This window comes from Euprymna scolopes, chromosome 16 (assembly GCF_053919585.1).
Source record: "Euprymna scolopes isolate OS-2025 chromosome 16, ASM5391958v1, whole genome shotgun sequence".
Classification (NCBI taxonomy): domain Eukaryota; kingdom Metazoa; phylum Mollusca; class Cephalopoda; order Sepiida; family Sepiolidae; genus Euprymna; species Euprymna scolopes.
Genome location: NC_136497.1, coordinates 20029831 through 20051185, shown reverse-complemented (window position 1 = coordinate 20051185; position 21355 = coordinate 20029831). Strand labels below are relative to the sequence as shown.

General features: G+C 33.9%; 1 long non-coding RNA gene across 1 annotated transcript; it reads left to right on the top strand.

Annotated features, from left to right (window-relative positions):
- Nucleotides 1–8713: 8713 nt before the first annotated feature.
- LOC145295866 (uncharacterized) lies at nucleotides 8714–18577 on the top strand. Its single transcript, XR_013869897.1, has 2 exons — nucleotides 8714–8847; nucleotides 13811–18577. It is a non-coding gene; the product is annotated as an uncharacterized LOC145295866 (long non-coding RNA).
- The last annotated feature ends 2778 nt before the right edge of the window (nucleotides 18578–21355 follow it).

Below are 21355 nucleotides of genomic sequence, written 5' to 3'. Positions count from 1 at the left end.
AGTTTTTTTTATATTTTATTCGCAATTTTGTATTAAGGGTATAAAAAATTCCCAAAATATTCTGACACACGACCTACACCAGCAGTCTAGCTGTGTCAAAATATTTTGGGAATTTTTGACGCCAAAAAGTATGCCACGTGCCTCATTTCATTCCGTCATAAAAACAACTTTCTACAGAAAAAAAACTTATTTTTACATTTTATCTAGCGAATAAACATAAAATTACATATGAAAAACCACATTTATTATTTTTAAAACCCAACAACGGAGTTGAAGTCGATGTTTTTGATTGTAAGATGAAACAAATTTTTTTGGATAAATCTTTGTGTGCTGTACTACTGAATTATTTTTTCTAAAGAATAAAATTGAATGAAGTTTATTTTTACAAGAATGTTTATATATTTATCTAGCGAATAAACATAAATATATATATGAAAAAAAAACATGTTTATTATTTTAAAAAACTCAAAATTATGCAATGGAGATGAAGTTGGCTTTTTTTTTTTATTAAACAAAACTTTATCCCCATTGCATAATTTTGATTTTTTTTTAAAAATAGGAAACGTGTTTTCTTTTTTATATATATATATATTTTATGTTATTTGCTTGATAAATGCATAAACATTCTTGTAAAAATAAACTTTATTCAATTTTATTCTTTAGGTACGCTAAACACACTTTTATCGAACCAAAGTAAGTTTTGCTTACGAAAAAAAAAAAGAAAAAAAGCCAACTTTATCTCCATAGCATAATTTAGATTTTTTTTTTAAATAATAAACGTGTTTTTTCATATTTATTTTTATGTTTATTTGCTAGATAAATATATAAACATTCCTGTAAAAATAAACATTATCCAATTTTATTCTTTAGAAAAAATAATTCAGTGGTTGCTACACCAGGTGTGTCAGAATTTGGGGGGAATTTTTGACACTCCTAACAAAAACTGCGAATAAAATATAAAAAAACTTGTAATTTTCTTTTTTTTAAAGTGGGTTGTTTATTTTATTTATGGAATATACTTCCAAAATAAACAATTAAAGTCATTTAAAAAATAATAGAAATATTATTTTTTATTAAAAAAAAAACAGTGTTTACAAATTGCCTGCGCACCTGCATACAGCCATTTTGATTACATAATGAAATCAACTGAATTTTCCAAGTTAATTTTTTTTTCAATTTTTTCACTTTAAAAATCTATCAAAATTTTTCTATTGATTCGATTTTGACGATATTTTCAGGGTCAATGTTAAATTTTATGCTCTTTCCAATAAACCGAATATAATATTTTAGACATGCGTATTTTTTAAACTCCCCCCTATTTTGAAATGTCTATTAAAATGAAAATAGCTAATTTTCTCACCTGAAATTTATATATCACAAATTGAAGATAAAAGATCAATAAATAAAATAAGCTAATTTAAGACAAAACAAAAAAATACAGTTATTTTTAAATTTACCTGTAAAGTCCAAAGTTTAAAACCTTTTTTTTTTAATCCACGTTGATTTTTTTTTGTTTTTAATGAAACCTTATAATCTTCTTGTATTGCACAGAAAGTTTCGTTTCATTACAATAAAAATAAAAAATAAATAAAAAGAATGAACTATATTAATTACAAAACATTAGAAACTGAAAATTTCGGACGCTAAACCTATTTGTACTTAATTTGTCTTTATGGAGAAGTAAACAAATAGCGGTATTTAATACCGCTATTTGTTTACTTCTCCATAAAGACAAATTAAGTATACAAACACCGTGACAGCGAATTAGTAAAATCTTTTACGTAGTATTCTGTTACGTTTCGGTGTGCTGAACACGAATCTGAAAACTGGGTTAGGGTTAGGGTTAGGGTTAGGGTTAGGGTACATTTTTTTCTACTAATTCGCTGTCACGGTATTTGTATAAATTTACCCAAATAGCAAGTTTTTGTTGTTGTTGTTTTTTTAATTAAATAGAAAATTATAAAAAGATTTGTATCTTCATCTTTATAAAAATAAAAGTCTCGATAATTTATACTTGTGATTTTATTATGCATAAAAATTGCCTCGGTCTAGAAGGATTTCTCCTTTCACTGACCACCTACATACATCGCACTTTAAATAAATATTGAATTGTATTAAAAACGCACTAAGAAAGATAAACACACACACACACACACACCCACACACACACACACACTGTACATAAAAATTAATCTTGGTCGCAAAAATCCGAACAAGTCAGTTATTTTATATTTGTTTCTGCCATTAATAAGTTTGGTTATAATAATTTCATTAAAAATTTTTTTTTTTAATTGTGTATTTTTTAATTGGCATCATCCGAAATTCTCAGTTATAACGTCGGTTTATTTATTTATTTGGTATTATTTTACGACCTGCCCCAGCCAGCGTAGTATAAACACCCCCAAATCACCCCATGTTAAGAACTGCTTTCGGAATAAACACTTCCCAACCTCCCCATGTTAAGAGCGGCTTTTGAGGTTGGGGGTGTCATTCCGAAAGCCGTTCTTAACATAGGGAGGTTGGAGTGTTTATAATATGCTGGGGCTGGGGCACGTCGTAAAAATTTACCATTTATTTATTTATTTATTTATTTATTATTATTATTATTATTATTATTATTATTATTATTAATAATAATAATAATAATAATAATAATAATAATAATAATAATAATAATAATAGTTTTATTAAAAAGTTCTGTAAATATATGAAAAGAACTCACCTAGAAAGACACTCATTTATTTAAATATATTTTGTTTAAATGCGTTCGTTTTACTTACATTAAGAAGATTTGCGTAAATAGAAAAGTTTTTTTTTTTAATCCTTAAAAGTTTTGTAAATATTTAATATTAAAGAAAATGTTTTGTAAATATATATTTTTTTCTTTTAAATCTTAAAAAGCTTTGTAAATATATTTTTAAAAGACCTTGTTCGCGAATATTCGGACATGTCTGCTATTTGACGTGTTTACAAACAACCAACGGCAATGTCAAGGTCGAACAACCGGTGTCACTTGAAATGTGTGCCTATCTTTGTCGTCTGCTACCGGGATATCTAATCTTTACTTGATCCGATTTTTTGGCATTTATATATATTCATATATTTATCGAAGCAAGTCAAAATACGTTGATTGTCTTTAAATCTTTTTTAAAGAAAACCGATTAAAAAGAAACAAATATTGCATAATTTGCTATTAAACCTCTTATTTTTTAAAATTTGGTCTTTGCTCCTTTAATTGAAAAAAAAAATTAGGGTTTGAATTACATTTTTCAAGTAGTTATAAGCTTCGAAAGATAGTAAGTTGAATTATTAAAGTTTTATCACGTCATTTTTTAATGGCCGCTTCTCTGATACACCTAGTGCAGTGGTGGTATGGTACACCAAACACAATTTTATTAAACCAAAGTCAGTTTCCTGGGTAATTCTTTTTTGGAACGCCAGCATGCCAGCACGCCAAAAAAAGTACTCTAGTACGGCAAATCTCATTCCGTCATAAAAACAACTTTCTACAGAAAAAAACAAAAACAAAAAAAACTTATTTTTACATTTTTATCTTGCAAATAAACATAAAATTATATATGAAAAATTATGTTTATTATTTTTAAAATCCAAAACGGAACTGAAGTCGATGTTTTCGATTGTAAAACAAAACTAACTTTTTTTTAAAAAATAATAAACATGTTTTTTTTTTCCATATATATTTGTATGCTTATTCGCAGGATAGATGTATAAAGATCATTGTAGAAATAAATTTTATTAATTTTATTCTTTAGAAAAAGTAAAAGTCTGTGATTTCACCTTTTATGTACTCAGTCACGTGATTGAGAGTTGGCTTGTGATTGGACAAGCCAGGGAGAAAATGGACTTCAAATCTCGAATTTCTTTTTTTTTTTTTACAAGGAGGTCACCACTTATCAAGGCCCAGAAGTCACTCAGGTATAAGGGTTATTGCATGTACAGTACGTTGTACATTAGTGTTGAGATTTCATAAAGTGTCTACTTAAGGGGGGGGTTCATTAGGAATTTGTTTACGTTGGACTTGAAGACATCCAAGTTGTAGTCAGGTGGGAAACAGGCAGACGGAACAGAGTTCCACTGGCATGCTGTTCTAAGAAAAAAGCTGTGTTCATGGAATCTACGTTTTGATTTAGGCACAGATAGAGAGTGGGGAAAATTTTTGACAGTGGCTTCAGCTAGACGGGTGTTTTTTGTAAAGGATTGGCGAGGGGGGACCAGAATTTTGAGAATTAACTTCTGCCTGTGATTGTAGCTTCAAAAAAGTTTACGTGATTAAATAAACCAACAAAAACATTTTGTCCATGCGCTTTCACGGCGTAGCCATTAAAAACAAAAACAAAAAAAACATGTATACACATGGTCCACGTTTCCCGTGAAGTACAAGAAAAAATTGTTTTCTAATATTGTCAATTTCAATATCGTTTCTTTTTATAATTTCTAATTATTTTTATTTGTTTGTAATTTTATTTATAAAATTACGTGCTAAAAAGCATTGTTTAAAAAATTCCTGTATTTAATTACAATATTCCATTTTATTCATAAAATGATGTCAATATTTCGCTATCCAATCAAACGGCTTTCTTACTAACGGTGTAATACGACCTATGTCCCATTTTCTTCCTTATAATTCTGTTTCCTTAAAACGCAACAGGACTTAAAAATTTATCAAAATATAATTGTAAAGACATTTATTGAAAAGTCTGCATAAGAAAATATAATTTTAATAAAACAATTTTTTGTTATTTATTTCCTACTTCGGTTACATTTTAAAATACTGATTTCTCACTCTGATTTTAATGAAAATTTTCGAGGACCTGTCGTTAAAATCAGAGGGAGAAATCAGTATTCTAAACTAGGAAATAAATAACAAAACAAAACAAAAAAATGTATTATTTAGGGATTCATTATTTGGTGCTTTTAAGCCACTCCCTAATAAAATAATTTAACACAATTTTCCGAACAAACAACAAACCACTTCTTAAACTTAACAAGGAAAAGGTTTATTTAAAAAGGTATTAACCTCGAAGGAGGAAAAGAAGGAAGGAAGGTTCGGGACTTCACTGCTTACTAGGTAGCTACAGTCGGTGGCTGTCGTCTGATACCTAGTAGAAGCAGAGGAGCGAAAGGTCTAGTCCCTTCGAAAGCTGGTGGAGTAAGAGAGAGTTTTTTCTTCTCAGGACCGGAAGCTGTCAGGTCCTTGGAGGTTAAAAATATTCATGCGCTACTCCTCTGATTGGCCAGTGTATGGCCACATCACTGAATCAGGGAGGAATATGTGCAAGAAGAAAGAGGTCTATTTGCGTCTGCTACAATTATTATTCAGAAAAATTCAGAAACGTAAAAACAAAAAAAATCACAAACTTAGTAAATATTACCTTATGCTACAACAGAACACCGACCACTCTAATTTGCTTTCTTAGGGGTATTCAAGGTTGCTGACAACGAATCTGATAATCAACCCCATCGCAAATTTACCGTTTGCGTAGTATGAACACCTGGAGCTTGGGACTATTTTGTGCCATTTTACCTTCAGTAGTATTTTTCTTACATGATGCTTATGCGTTCACATCGCGCAGGAATCTTTAAGCAGCCATTTGAAATAAGAAAGTTTTCCAAAAAAATATATGAAATTCATTTTCTTTGTTGTTGCTTTTGTCTTATGGAGTTTTTAATGCATTTTAATTGATCTAAAACAAATATTTTTATATTTTTTGTTCTTTTTGGGGGGGGGTTATTCAATTATAGAACATGTGTAGTTTAACGGGTGCTTCTGCAGTTAAACTAGTCGGTTTTCCATAAGTAACGCGCCAACATTTACCGATTAGAATACCATTTAACATTTTTAGAAGATTTTACTGTTTTCTGTTTTGGGGAGAAGGCAGGGAGCGGGGGTGTTGTTGGTGTGCATGTTAATTATTTTATTAAAATTATATTTTCTTACACAGAATTTTCAATAAATGTTTTTACAATTATATTTTGATATATTTTTATGCAATAAATGTGAAGGTTTTCAAATGGCACTCGCCTGGTTTAAATAATTATGAATATGTCATTTTGATTTTCTGTTTTTAATAATAAAAATATATATACATTTCATGAAAAACTTTCCTGTCTTCATTAATTACAAGGGGCGTGCAATAAGTAATGCCCCTGACCCACTTCCCATAAGAGTAGAGCAATGAAACTTGGCACAGTTATTAGCGTTTCTCTAGATAGGAACCACCCAGAGTTATGCATTTCTCCCATCGTTTGATGCAGCTCTGGAGACCGTTTTTGTAGAACACCACAGGTTGGTCCTCCAACTACGACGTTACTTCAGAAATAAAGGCTGCATCATCTAGGAAACGCTTTCCTTTCAAAAACAACTTCATGGCTGGGAAGAGGTGAAAGTCAGAGGGTGCGAGGTCAGGAGACTAGGGAGGATTTCATAACCACACGCCCATGCTTCTGATCTGGCGATATGCGAGTTGTGGACTGGAGCGTTGTCCTGCAGGAGGAGAGTACCTTTGCTGATCTTGCCCCACCTCTTAATTTGATAGCTTCCCTTAATTTCCTCAAAAGTGAAGCATATTAGGTTCCTGTAATTGTGGTACACTTTGCCAGGAAATCTATCATCACTACTCTGTCCTAGTCTCAGAAGACTGTGAGCATGACCATGCCAGCAGAGGGCTGCACCCTTGCCTTCTTTGGAGGTGGTGAGTCCAAGTGCTTCCACTGCATTGACTGGGCTTTGGTCTCTGGATCATAGTGATGGACCCAGGTTTCATCCTGTGTAATCAGTCTTCCGAAAAACTTTGACTCATCTTCTTGACACATCTCCAAATTCATCCTCGAGCACTCGACGTGTTCTCACTTCTGGAATGGTGTGAGCAACCTAGGAATCCATCTGGCAGACACCTTATGCATATGCAAATGGTCATTAATGATAGTTTCCATAGACCCTGTACTAATCTTGACATCTTCGGCTATTTGGCGAATAGTAATGCGCCGATCTTCCAAAATGGCAGCCTCAACTTGACGGACAAATGTCGCATCAATGGCGGAAAGGGGGGGCGACCAGGTCTGGGAGCTGTTTCCACAGACTTCCGGCCATGTTTGAATTCACTATGCCAGCGTTTTATAAGGTCATATGATGGGGCATTATCACCATAAGTTTCTTTCATTCCATCAAAAGTCTCCTGTGGTGTGCGTCCTTTCAAATACAAAAACCGGATCACACTGCTCGACATTCAACAGGCTCCATTTCACACCTGACTCAGTTCAAACACCTGTAAAACAGAAACCACAATTAGTTCAAAGCTGTAATTTGCCACATAATCCGTAGACATATAAATCATTGCACATGCAAAATTTCAGCTATATCAGACAACTGGAAGTGGGAAGGGGCATTACTTATTGCACGCCCCTCGTAAATCAAAACATTGTCGGAATTTTATCTTGCTTCCAGATAAATTCGACACTAAAGTAACTAACCTGAAAAAAATGACAGCACGAAATAAAAGAGGGGGGGGGGTAAAGAATAAGATATAAAGGTCTTGCTTTGAAGCAAAGAAGAGATTTTATTCACAATAAAATTAGTTGCAAATTTTTCCGTTTGCGGTCATTAAATTTAAAAACGCCAAGGTAACATATAATGAAAAAAATAACACTGGTTCTTATAATCAAGATGTCTTATCCATGAACGAATACAATACTATGATGCAAAATAGTAGTTTCTAATCACACTCTCATATGTAGTAAATTTTAGGAGCGTACTCACAAATTGAAAGCCAGTCAGGCACGTGCCTTTTTCTTTTTTTTCTTGTTTAAAGTCCTTTTAGAAATTTCTCTCCTTCCATATTTGCGTGCAAACCGTAGACACACAGATGGATTTCAGAAGCATGCCGCGTCGCATGTCCAGGGTATTCTTGCCAGGTTTTCTTCTTTGTAGGAGGTTCCAAAATTCCTTGTCACATAAAATAAGGTCTTTTTTAAAATAATTACACTCCTTCAAAAATACGTGCAAAACCGTAGCCACATAGATATTTTTCAGAAGCATACCTCGTCGCATGCCTGGGGTATTCTTGCCGGGTTTTCTTCTTTGAAGGAGGCTCGTCAATATTCCATTTTCAGCGCCAGGCAATGAAACGAAGTCCAATATCCTCGTCGCCGGAATTTCAAAAGAGGGCGAATCTTGCGCTGGGCTCGTGACGTCATCACGGAGCTAGCATTTCCCTTTTCTTCCAATCAAAGAGAATTTCGTACAAACCCCAAATGTACGAAACTAAGAATAAAAAAAATATAAAATACAAAAAGTCGAATACAAGAACCAGATAAAAAATAATAAATGTAAACGGGGGGGGGTGCACCATTCTTGGTACAAAAAAAAATTCCAACAACATTTCCAATTAAACAATTACGGATATATGTTCTTTTTCACTTTATTTATTCCCCCCCCCCTTTTGTTTTTCTCCATAGTTCTTTCCGGAAGAAATATCTAGTTTAATTTTTTGCTATTTATTTCCTACTTCGGCCATAGTTTAAAATACTGAATTCTCCCTCTGATTCTAATGACAGGTGCAGGAAAAAAATGGCATCTCCATTTTCGACGATAAACTCTAGAAGTACCCTAATTTTACTCATAATAATCACCAAAGAGATTGGTCCTGTTTCAATTTCTTCCTTTTTAATTTTCTGCGAACCTCTTCTTCCGGTCGTTATGTTTAATGTTAGTTTTCACCAGTCAAACACGTCATATCTTATATCAACACACTTTATTACTATTTTATTTATTTATTTTTCTTTTTGAAAATAAATAAATTATTTGAAAGCAGATTGTTGAGTCAAAAAGTAAGTATTACTTAAATTTAATTGATTTTTTACTGCCGACTCTTTTAGTTCACTAAATTAACAAACGTTCCAATTTTCGATAAGTGTCAAGATTGCCGATATAAACGCAATTGAAAAAGTATGTATAGACGAAAAACAAAATTGTTGTATTTTATTGTTGTTTTGGTATTTATGCAGAATACGGACCGTACTGAAATAATAATGTTATTGTTTTGAAATCCATTCTTAACATTCGGAAACAGCGCGTTTTGTAACTACTGTATGTTTCACTTTACCATTTAATAATAAAAAATATCGTAAAACTTAAATTTAACTTTAGAATTCCTATTAAAAATGAATAAAAAAAAAATAAGTAAAATAAAAATAAATAAATAAAAATAAATAAATAGGTCGGTTCGTCTGCATATGTACCATTTTTATTTTCTTATTAGGAACTATTTCCAGTTAAAACTTTATTACGCATATAATCGGAAGAAAACCACGTTTGAAATACTAGAATAATTGAGATTGGTCAATGTAGTCTAGTTGTCCCACTAAAAGCTTTCCTACAAAGAGTTGCTTTTTAGGGGTATTACCCCCAACCTTCTCATGTTAAGAATTGCTTTCAGAATAAACACTTATAACCTCTACCTCCCCATATTAAGAATGACTTCCGAAGTAAACATCCTTTGCAGGAAAGTCTTCAGTGGGACAACCAGCCACATTGACCTCGAGATTTTAGCAAAATGGTTCTGTGTTGCTTTTTATATCGCTTAAGACAAAAAAGTATTAAAACGTCTTTTATCCATATTATTATGTAATAATAAATTAATTTTCATATTATTTGGATTCATTGGACTACTGTTCTCATCTTGAGTGCCATTTTAACAATATTTTGGTCGATATAACCTCCAACCTTCTTCTGGTGTATCTTGTTGAACTTGAGAATTTGGACAGAATTTTGAACGAACCCTTTATTTACTTAATGGGGGTAGCATGCTCTCATTCCATCAGCTATGACTAAAGAGAGGTCCTAAGTAATTTGCAATTGTATTTTTCCGTTGCTCTCATTGAGAATTAAACCTTCAGTCTTCAGGAAAATATCACTTTTAAATAGATTTTTCCAAGTACTCTAAACATTGCACCATGGGTCATTACATATAGTTCTAGTACTAACATGTCTATCTTCAAACACCCACTTATTCCCACGTAGGGTGCCCACACAAACTGTCTATATCATGCTACAGAACTGGTGTTGTTGATACACAGACACACACTCATAGTATCCATTATAGCACGTAAACTCACTGAATACTTTTCCCTTTCTTTCTCCTTTAACCTGCCTTCTTCATCCTTCTTTACACACAAGAACACTTCCAGCTACTAACCTGTTTCTCTCTTGTACACGCTACTAACGAAGATAACAAATAAAGTTGCTTTTGAATATGGAATGAAACTCCATTTCATTATCCTTTATTCTATAAGCTACTTATTTAGATGATTATGTGTGGTTTTATTTGGTCTTTTGCTTGGAGAGTGGATTTGCCACTCAGAACTTAACATTAGGTTTAGGAAGATGTTTTTAAAGGAAGCTACTTTCCACTCGACTTGGGATTAATGGTAAGATTAAGAAAAGTGTTTCATAGAGGGGCCTACAACTTGGGTTAGTCGTAGGGTAAATATGTTAACTAACTTTTCAACATAAAAAAACCCAAAAGATCATACACAGAATTATAACGATAATTTACAGGGTGTTTCAAAAGTCTTGGGAACATAAAGATTTTTAATAACTCAAAAACTATTAGGAGTTAAAAAATGAAATTGGTACCGTTGGAAAGGTTAAAGTTTCAAGTTTTGTGGGGAATCTTCAAACTTGCTCAATATGAGCACCATTCGTCACACGGCAGACATCTAGTCGATAGTCCATTTCCTGCCAAACGCGTTCCAGCATCTTGACATCAATGGTTCCCACAACTGCCGTTATTCGAGCCTTTAGTTCGTCAATATCTCTTGGAAGGGGCGGCACATAGACTTGTTGCTTGACAAAGCCCCAAAGGAAAAAGTCACACTCAGTACCCCATATGCGAGTGCTATGCTTGTTAACTTTGCCATTCAGATAGAAGGTCGCCTCATTGCTAAAAACAAGCCGGTCATCAAAGCCGTTATCTTCCAACTTCTCTTGCATTGCAATGCAAAAGTCACGGCGAAGTGGCTTATCAGTGTCCTTCAACTTTTGGACCAACTTGAGCTTGTAAGGTACCATTTGCAGTCGTTTCCTTAAGACACGCCAGACAGTTGCTGGAGCAAGCTGAAGTTCCCTGCTGGCTCTTCTCACTGATTTACGGGGGCTCTGCTGAAAGGCTTCCGGACTTGCTCAACTGCATCTTCTGAAGTTGAAGGGCGACCTGTTCGCTTACTTGGGCACAAACACCCATCTTTCACAAATTTAGCATGCCATCTGACAATGGGTTTCCTTTCAGGGACTTCTTTTTTAAATTTCCTGCGAAATGCATGCTGAACACATGTCCACGATTCAGTCTTTGCAAATTGGAGGACGCAAAACGACTTGTCTTGTTTAGAGAACGCCATTACTGCACATGGAAAGATAAGACGAAAATCATTAGTATGACCAAAAACTTGATTAAGCAAGCTTTAAAATGACACCAGTTTCATTTTTCTACCTGGAATAGTTCATGAGATATACGCATTTGTAATGTTCCCAAGACTTTTGAAACACCCTGTATTTAGGTTATGTCCTAAAGAACAAGAATAGCCTAGTCTTGTTGAGAAATTCATCTTGATTTAAATTTTTTTGCTATTGGACAGTTATATCCCTGCAAAAGTTATTCTGCTCTATAAGTTACTATTTACTTTCAACCTTTTGTCATAGAAGTGCCATTTAGGTTACACTTGGATAGCAGTTCTCTTACCGCTTATATCAAAAACCGTTTACTGTGAAAAGAGAAGATGATAGAAATAACTTCACAAGTTGTATTTATTTTTGTTATAATTAAGACAAGCGTATGGTAGCAAGAAAAATGTGAACACGGAGATTGTGTATATACATATATATGCATATATTTATTCTCGACAAACAAGATGTTAGAAGAAAAAAAGAAAAAAAAAGAAAGGATCGTTAGTATTTACTCGAAGTTGACTGGGACGACGATAAGGTATCGGCCGTGGCGTCGTTGGTGAGAAGAGAGGTGGGTGAATGTTTGACTCGTGCGTTGGTGAAGTAGCAGTCGTGGCGACGGTGGAGACGACGATTAAGACGGCGTCGGAGAAGAGGAAGGTGCTGATGTTGACAGCATTCAAGGCGAAGATGACGGCGTTGGCGACGAAGACGGCAACGAACGTGAAGCGGATGTGTTTGACTGGTCGGTCTGTCTAAACTGCCGATTTGAACATGCTGCCCCTTTTTTATATCGAGGCGCGATGAAAAAGTGGCTCGAGAAAGCCTGTGTTTAATTTAGGCGGGAGGCATTGTTATTGGCCGAAAAATATAAATGTTATTTTGCCAATGCCTGCGGAATTGCGTGTAAATCGTCTGAGATTTGTATTTCTGTTTTATAACATTTTGAAGTGTTATAGAATAATGAATTAAATGCAATAATCATGTTGATCATGTGTTACTATAAATGAAATCCATGAATGAACAAATTCAATTGAATATAAAACAGATCCACAAAATAGTTTAAAAACGAAGTGAGGAATTTTAAAGTTACAAAATGAAAACAAAACTATTAAATAATGCAATGGACTAATCGTATTTATATTCGGTTTAAGTTATATTTTAAAATTGATCTAATTCAAATAAAAACGATTTTTTACTAAGAAAACAGCACAGAAGGCTAGTCTGCAAAAAGAAACAGTAATTTTCTCAATAATAAAAAATACACTTGAATTTAAGATAACTCTCATAAGATAAAGATTATTTCCTTTTGCCCAACTTCTTCCACTTATGAAAATAGTCTCATTCATGTCAGCCATGTTGAAATCCTTTTAGAATAACTTTTCTCTATCATATTAAGTCGTTGTTTTGATATTTTATATTAAAAAAAATATTTTGTTTATGTTTCATGGCATATCAACTCTGCATGAGTTATTTTAAAAAGTTTTTAAAAAATATTCTTAATATCTTCAAATATTTATAGACTATTTTGTTTTGTAGTCCAGAAACTAAATATTACAAGTCAACTATGTTTGTCTATCTTATAGTCTAAATATGGGCAGTTATACTTTTGTCATCCAAATCTGATGTATCATATGTTTTTGTCTAGTCATCAGTTAATATAATTGCCTTGTTTATTAAATACTTTAAAAACATAATTCAAACGTGTTGTATACATAATCTGCTAATTAAAATTGCTTTTCATAACATAATTGTGTTTTTTAATAGTATCTAAAAGCATTTATTTTGTAGACATATTACAAAAATATTGTTTTGGAACTCATTAATTTAGGATTTATAAACAGTTAAAATATTAGAAACTGCATTGATTTTACTAGCAGTAATATTAGTAGCATTGAAAGAAATGTTTCAATTTCATAATAAATCAGTATGTATAAAATTTTGCTGCATGAAAACAAATCTACCTCAAATTTATTTCAATAATAATATACAGTGTGGAATCATAAAATTGTCGTCATTGAAAAGACGACTTGATTCTATTTCCATTTTATGAAAACCGGTTTTCTTTTGTTGCTCCCAGTTCTGGACCCCTATCGAGGCGGTGATTGAGGCTGAAAGCAGCTACATTGAATAGATGTCACCTCTGCTACATAATCAAGTTACCTGAATTGATTTTTTTCAATAAAAGTTTTAAAATAAAGCTGTAGTGTTGTTTTCTTTGGGGCGACACTTTTATTGTTCCACTCTGTATGTGACACATTTTAAAAAAGTTAATTCTGTTTTCACAAGTTTTATACGTTAATTATTTCATTTGAAATGTATCTTTTAAAATTTATTTTATATTTTCAGATCTCCAACAAAATAAAAAAACAAATATGATTTGAAATATGAAAATATCATCAGCAAATTATAGGGAAATTGTCTGAATGTAAATCTGAATCTAAAAGAGAAAACGTATTCTTGTGAATCTTTATTTAACTTGGGACACATTTGGAAAAATATTGGAAAACATTTCATTGCCAAATATATTTATCTGTTTTCGGTTTTACTTAGGAGAAAACTATCTGGAATAACTGGATTAAATGAATGAAGAAAATACCCTTTTAATAAGTGCAAATTTCCCCTTCAGAAAATACCTAAAAAGAATTTTTTAATATCCAGCGTGTAGTGAAAAAACACAATTTTTGGGTTGAGAAAATAATAAAATGACAAAAAACTATTTTTCTACTGAAACAAAACAAATTACATTTTCACAAATATCTGAATAAGTAGATCTACCCTACCCAATACTAATCATAAATCTGAAATTGCTACTACACGCAAGCACATATTTTAATGTTTATATATTCCCAATAATAGATCAAGAAAAGCATTTGTTTAAGAATATATTTTAAAACTGGATTCATGTAAAAGGAAGTTCAAAAACTGCTTGGTTCAGTATATCACGGGCAGATTAAATAAAAACAGGTGTTCTTACAGTAACAGCAAGAATCTTAAAAAGTGTCTGAAATAGTGAGCCAATATCTGGAATCCAATAGGATACCCGATCGCCAGCCAAAAAAATGATAAAACAATTGAAAAAAGATGGAGAAAAGCCATATGCTTGTGATGTGTGTGGATTATCATATTCTTACAAATCACAATTTTTGCCGCACATGCGAACACACACTGGAGAGAAACCATATTCTTGTGAAATATGTAGATCATCTTTTGCACAGAAATCACATTTGTCACGACACATGCTAAAGCATACTGGAGAGAAACGGTATTCTTGCAAAGTATGTAACTGTTTATTTAGGCAACAAGCGCACTTGCTTCGGCATATGCAAACACATACTGGAGAGAAACCATATTGTTGTGAAATATGTTCTGTTTCCTTTTCCCAAAAATCAAATTTGTTGACCCACATGCGAACACACACAGGTGAAAAACCATATTGTTGTGAAGTGTGTGGTTCTTCTTTTGCACAAAAACCAACAATGTTAACTCACATGCGGATTCATAGCGGAGACAAACCATATTGTTGTGAAGTATGTCGATCTGCCTTTACAAGTAAGTCACACTTGGTGGAACATGTACGAATACATACTGGAGAGAAACCATATTCTTGTGAAATTTGTGGTTCATCTTTCGCACGGAAATCACATCTTTTGGGCCACATGCGATCACATAGTGAAGAAAAACCATATTCTTGTGAAATATGTAGCTCCTCTTTTACACAGAAATCAAACTTGTCGCGGCACATGTCAAAGCATACTGGAGAGAAACCATATTCTTGTGAAGTGTGTGGCTCTTTATTTAAACGGCAGTCACATTTATTGCGGCATATTCGAACACATACTGGAGAGAAACCATATTCTTGTGAATCATGTGGCTCTTCATTTAGACAAAAATCACATTTATTGACCCATATGCGAAAACATACTGAAAAAATGGAGCGATACAGCTTGACAGATCATTGAACATATGGAAACATGAACCACCACCAATAACATCAAATGGAAAGGTGACAATGTTTTATGACAAAGATTTACAGGTGGGCAGATATATAAAAGATAAGACCATCAAACCAGACTTTGTGATATGGAACATGTCTGAAAAACTGTGCTCATAATTGATGTTGCCATCCCAAATGATTATGGCCTTAATAGAGCTGAAGGACTGATAACCAAGTATCAGGACCTAAAAAATGATTTAAAAACGACATGGTCCCTGAAAGAGATAGACATTATACTGATAGGAGTAACTGGCCTAGTGAAAAAGAACCTTAAGAAATACTTGGAAACAATTCCTGGAAGACCAAGCTGTAATGAAATACAGATTGCCACTATAAAAGGAACATCTTTTCTGAAAAGAGGGATCGGATATAAATTCAAATCGTAATAAAATCAGTTAGCTCAGGGAGGGAGCACTTTGATCTCGTGAAAAATTACTCAAGTAAAATTTAAAAAAAAATCATGTTTTGAATTTGAGTTTTTGTTTATTGCAACATTTCTAGACAGTCTTCAAATGATATAAAAAAAACACATACAAAAGGAAAACATACTGACATTAAAGATTTAAAAATTAGGCAGAATACAAATACTTTAACCCAAATGAAAAATCACTGCATTGTGATAAAGGTTTTAAGAAAATCAGTAGTTCCAGCAATGATAAAAAGTGCAGATTTTGTTGCACAGAAGTAGAGAGTGTGAAAGACTTGACATCCAGTTTTAAGGTTGTGCTGGGGTTTAATGAAGTACTGATGCTATACAATGTGGCACAATGGAGTGTGGCAATATCTTCACTCAACCATCTGAAAACATTGAATATCTCATATAATAGCAGTCTGGGAACATATGCCAGAAAGTACAATTGAAATAAGTCATACACAATCTACTATGGCTATAGAATTTTTACTGCTATGTCCAGAGAGAATGTAGCTATTAAAGCTTATATGAAATGGGACAAGAAATAGAAAGAAGCAACTGGGTTAAACAAAGCTGGGAGGAAGGAAAAAGATTACGAAATTAGGTCTGTTACTGTATATTGGAACACTAGTAAAGATCAACCATATTCTGCTTATGGTATTCTTTCAAGACACATTCCAAGTGACATTTAAACACTTACTAGACACAATCCTTGTGTGTTTAAGGTGTCTCTGAACAGAGATTTGTCAGGATAACTGGCCATGAGGATACTTTTCATTAAAAGTAAACCCTGACTAAATATTCAAAGTCACATAATATTCACAACTCAAATGAGATCTCCTTGGTATGGCTACCGCAAAGTTGCTTTTACAAGGAATGGTGCATTTTCTCCAAGTGATGTTGCTTATGGTAACATCATCAGCTGAATACTCCAGACTGTATTTTTATATTTCAATTCTTTTGCTTTAATATATAAAATAGAAACTTCTACGAATTTTTGTGTGAAATGAACAGGAAGAGAAAAATAAAGATGGTCGTCTAAAATATGGCAGTAAAAGGAAAGTTTGTGAAAGAAGGAAGTGACAGAAAAGAAAAACTTTAGGAAAAAAGCTAAGGAACTGAAATGATTGAAACTCATAAGTTATACACGGAAGCGTGAAAGTTTGCGATTTTATATATTTTTAGTGCCATTTCAATAAGGAGTGAAAGTTGTCACAGGAGAAGCAGGTAGACACAAGGAAGACAAGAGATTATTGAAAATAAAACCGATAGCAGTATTCCTTGATACTTTTCTGTTGTTGACCTTTTCTCATGAAGTACTTGCAGAAATGTATCAGTATATATAAGTATATGCAGAAATATAAGTATTATTGAGGTATTTTTTATTACTACAACCACATGTACTGATTATATGACATTTAGAAATATATGAGGTGCCTTCAATAAGTTTCCAGACATTTTCGTATTGGCACTTGTATAGATAGTATACACATGAAACTTTAGTCCCCTTCGAATAATCTCCTCCAGCTGCAATGCACTTGTACTGTTCCAACAACTTCTGGAAGTTCTCTTGTGAGCATGTCAATGACCCTCATCACAGCATCTTTCATCTCAATCATCTCATAACAACAGCTTCTAAGGTTTAACTTGAGCTTATGGAATAATTAAAAGTCACAGGGAACAAGGTTTGAACTATAGGGAGGGTGAGGTCTTCGTCTTGTGACAAGAATGGAGTGGTGAACTGGTGCAATGTCTTGGTGGAAATGCCACTTACCCAATTTGAAAAGTACTGGCTTCTTCCCACGGAATTTCTTCCTGGACGCCATCAAAACTTCAACATTCCTTGTTGAATGTCCAGTGCATGTCGATCATGCCCATGTTGTCAAAAAAAAAGGATCATCATAAGTTTCTAGGTGTATTTGCTTTGTGTGGCCTTGAGTCTGGAAGAGCCAGCATGCTTCCAGTGGGAACTCTCTCTTGGTCTCTGGGTCATAAGAGTAGATCCAGCTTTATCGCAGGTCATCTGAGTATCAAGAACAGTGGAATCTGAATTGATCAGCTCAACCATCTCCTTGCTGTCATGACATCTTTCATTCTGATCTTCTCTGAGCACTCATTGCGCAAACTTTGTGCAAATCTTCCACATCTTCTGTTCCTTGCAAATAACTGTGTGTACAGTTCCCACACTGATATAAAACTGTGCACTTATTGTCTCTATAGACACATGACTATCCTTATTCATTAAATTCTTTATTTGGCCTATAAATTATGTTGTTCTGACTTCCAGACACCTCCCACACCCCTCATCATCCCTCACAGACTCTCTGCCTTCCTTAAATCTCTTATGCTCCTCAAAAACTGATGCTCGATCATGCAAGATGGTCCAAAAGCAGTCTGTGGCATTTTTCCAAGTTTAAAACAGAATTTTATTGCATATCGTTCTTCCAAAGTGTCCTCACGTCCAGATTGCATTTTTAAAATCACCAGCTGTGACAATCAGGCTTCAATAGGGTGTATTCCAATCCCTTCTGTAGCTGTTCATGTAGGCCTGAAATCACCAAAATTGGTCGGTCACCCTATAAGATGTGTAGCAAAAACACTGAATTTTTAAGAGTCTACAGCAATTTTAAATGGCTGTACAAAAAGGGTCTGGAAACTTATTGAATGCACCTCGTATATTTAATAAATCTTTAATATCACATAACAATGTCTCTGTTATAATTTACTGAGCCTCAATAAAACAACATTATACGATGGCAGCAGGGGGATGTGAAATAAAAACTTTAATTTGTAATAACAGGCAAAAAACATTTCGACTTAAAGCAAAATAAACCAAAAACAGAAAAAAAACTTCCACAAAAATCATTTTGACTGGAAGCTGAATAATACACACACACAGACACAAAAAATGTATATGAGTGTGTTGAATTTTCTATGCAATTGCATGTTTTTATGGCAAATATCGTTCGTTACAAAAAATGTAAACAATTTTTATCATGTAACTCACTCGGTTGCTTTAAACCCCTTATTATCTTCTAGTTTAGCTATTTCTTATTCATGTAGGCTTTATAACAGAAGAATTTCTTCAATTGCTACAAACATAACACTTGGTTTGTACACAGATATAAAGAAATGTCTCTTAATGTAGAAATCATAATTTGTAATTACAAATCAATAAACATGGCAGAAATACTTGAAGATGACCTCTGATCTGTAGTGTAATCAGGACAAAAATGGATGGTCACATTCAATGCTGCCAAGACTAAACTTATTTCCTTCAATAATTACAAGTAGCCTTTTCTACCACCAATAGCAATGGCCAATGATTCTTTATCTGAAAGTACATCCTTTAAACTCCTCGGCCTAACATTCACAGGAAACATAGGTTGGAACAATTACATTGAGAGTATTGCCAGGACCGCTGCTAGAAAGCTATTAACGCCCAAAAGTATCCTGTACCTCTATAAGGCCACCATTTGCCCATGTATGGAGTATTGTTGTCATGTTTGGGCTGATGCATCTGCTACTAGTCTCTCGCTTCTAGATAAAGTTTAAAAGAGAGTCACCAATCTGATAGGTCCTGAACTGTCATCTAAACTTCAACCCCTGTCCCATCGACGAAATGTTGCATCCCTCTGCCTGCTCTATAAGTACTTTAACGGTGCTTACTCTGACGAACTGCAAGCACTTGTACCCCTTCAACATAATTACCTCTGACAAATCCGACAAGCAGCTAAATCCCACCTAGATCCCAGTAGAGATCCCTAGATATAAAAGAGCCTTCTACTCCAGTAGTTTCTTCCTCAGAACCGCTAGATTTTGGAATTCCCTTCCAGGTCCCTGCTTCCCCAACTGTACTGACATGCAGAAGTTCAAGTGTAACGTGAACCAACATCTTGCTGCCCAACTCCCTACATAGTACCCCTGTAGCTTATGCAAGTAATGCACAACTGTGTTTTTCGGTCACCCACACAGAATTGAACCTTCAGCCTTTAGGAGAATATCACTTTTACAATTGATTTTTCCAAGTACGCTAACCACTGCATCATGGGTTCTTGTGTGAAGTAAATAAATGGTTCCATTTGAAATTCCGTTTAAATTCATGAGGAATATTTCCGAGTTCAACAATATACACCTGAAGTAGGTCGGAGGTTACATCAACCTAAAAATTGTGAAAATGACGCTTAATATAAGAACTGATGACTCTAAATCATATGGATTAGAATATGTTTGACTGTGAGAAGTTCAGCTTCCAGTTTGATGAAAGGAGAAGGATAGTAAACAACATGAATGAGAATTATAAAGAAGAAATACTACACTGAACCTATACACTTACTGTTCTTCAGACACTATCTGTACTAGTAGAGCTATTAATAATTTTAAAAATGCACTGGTCTTTCCAACAATTTTAAAGTTCTCACAGATAGCAATTGTCTCATGTATCGACCTATGAGAAGCTTTGGCTGGCTTGTTCTCAGCTAGTTTTTGACTAATATCATTTCTATCAACAGTCTACCATTTCCAGATTTCTATTCAACATCTCATTGGTGGGACAAATGTATTTGCTGATTTTGCCAACCATAATGCATTCACCTAATGTGCTCTTTGTACAAAGGAGGCCACTGTAATCAGTATTACTTTTAAAAATCATCAGAGAATCCTTAAAACTTTATTGCCCTTGCCGTACTGCATGGATAGGTCCAAAACGAGAGTTTAAACTTCATACTAATAGGGCACACCTGATGCATATAGCACCGTGATTGTAGCTATTATCCAGTTATCCCCTTTTCCCTTTTCTTTTTTGGGATGCAAATGTCGTCCTAAGACATGCCCTGCCTGCGTTATTATTGACATTACCTATCAAGCTAAAGCAACCCATCAAACACTGAAGGCAATACTTCTATATATTAGACTTAGGTGCAACCGTCGACGATATTGTTTCTGGATGCCAACCAATGTGCATCTTTAAGAAATCCTCCATTCGTACTCCTGAATGAACTTAGGTTTAGGTTCAGCACCAATATCATCAAAATGAACAACGGATTCTTGCCTTACTCATTCGCTATATCTCAATCAAATATGTTACAGAGATCATCAGTAACATCAAACGTGAACTCATTAAAGTGAATCCAACGTGCACAGGTCTCTACAGTCTCACTCTAAAAAGCTCACTGTGTACTAAACAGTAGGGTTGGATCACCTGAGAAGGAAGATCCTATATCACTGGGACCAGTTTGTCGCAAACATCCACTTCATTATGGACTTGAATGTAGAGAAATATTTCATAGTTAATAGATGTGAGGTTGATCACCAGCCGAAATAAATCTGTTGAGAGAACGTATAGTGACAGCTATATATGGCTGGAACAAATCTCTGGAAGAGACATTCTAATAGCAATCATTTTCAACACGTATGTGTATGTAGTATGCGCAAAGATACAATGCCATGATTTGCCCATTCACACATATGCAATAAAGTTCCATGC